This window comes from Mus pahari, chromosome 2 (assembly GCF_900095145.1).
Source record: "Mus pahari chromosome 2, PAHARI_EIJ_v1.1, whole genome shotgun sequence".
In the NCBI taxonomy this organism is placed as follows: domain Eukaryota; kingdom Metazoa; phylum Chordata; class Mammalia; order Rodentia; family Muridae; genus Mus; species Mus pahari.
The window spans coordinates 13,943,992-13,945,230 of NC_034591.1; the positions used below are offsets into that span (position 1 = coordinate 13,943,992).

A 1,239-nucleotide genomic window follows, 5' to 3' on the forward strand; every position below is an offset into this window, starting at 1 on the left:
GTGTGTTTCATCTTTATATACTGTCATTACAGCTGTAGTTGCCCTGGAATTCATCAAACTCTGGCATTAGCCTTCACGAACTGGAACTGCAGCTGTGCCAAGACAATTATCTCTAAAGATTTAACTTTGAAAACATCGTCATATCTTCTCTTTATTTGTTGTTGTTGTTTGCTGTTTTTGTTTTAGTTGTTTTTGCTGCTGCTGTTGTTTTCTTATCTTTTAAATAGCATTCATAATTTGCAGTGAAAATTTTGGCAAGACCATTTTTTCCTTTTAACTTCACAAAATATTTCTGGGGACATGTGTATTACAAAATACTTTTAATTAGTTTCATTTGCTGTGGATGTTGTAAAATAATTTATAATAATTTCAAAAAATGCATTAAAGTACTTGGGCCCTCTCTCCTGAGAGTCAGTTTCTTTCTGTCCTCTCTGGTCAGGATTGGTATGGTTTGCTTGAACAATGTTCTTTCTGTGTGTTCACCCTTGGACAAGGATCATGTGATCCTGTGGAAGGAATATGAGTTTCTGCAGATGTGTCTCATCATTGATAGAAGCCCCTGAGTATCTTAGAGTTGATGATAAAGAGCAAAAGTTGCTTTCAGGACCACGCATGCGTACCATAGCGAAGCGCCTGACGCTGATATTGGCAGAGCTTGGTGAAGCTGAGTTACAACGCCTGGTGGTGCTCGAGCAGCAGAAGGCACAGTTCACTGCGCAGGTGCATCACTTCGTGAAACTATATTGAGACAAGTGCATGGAGAAGCCAGGAAACTGACTAGATTCCCGCACTGCAAATTGCCTCTCTAGCTGTGTGGATTGCTTTCACCGTTCGGTTTGCCCAGATCCTACAGAAAGGGGTGGGCAGTAGGCCTTACCTGAGGATGACAGAAGACCAAACAATGTTACCAACAGATTGAATGGCCAGTGGTGAAAGACTTGACAACAGGTCAGGTTAGCATCAGGCAGTTAGTTACAAAGTTTGTTGGTGTTAAAAAAAAGTAGTAAAGCAAATGTTCAAAAGTAAATTTTTTTTTTAGTTTTCTTTTTTTTTCCCCCAATATTTTTATTAGGTACTTACTTCATTTACATTTCAAATGCTATCCCCAAAGTCCCCTATACCCTCCCCCTACCCTGCTCCCCTACCCACCCACTCCCACTTCTTGGCTCTGGTGTTTCCTTGTGCTGGGTCATATAAAGTTTGCAAGACCAAGGGGCCTCTCTTCCCAATGATGGCTGA

The 1,239-nt window shown here is 40.8% G+C and overlaps 1 pseudogene; it reads left to right on the forward strand.

Moving 5' to 3' along the window:
• The first annotated feature begins 612 nt into the window (after window positions 1-612).
• Window positions 613-919, forward strand: LOC110316159 (annotated as a pseudogene).
• The last annotated feature ends 320 nt before the right edge of the window (window positions 920-1,239 follow it).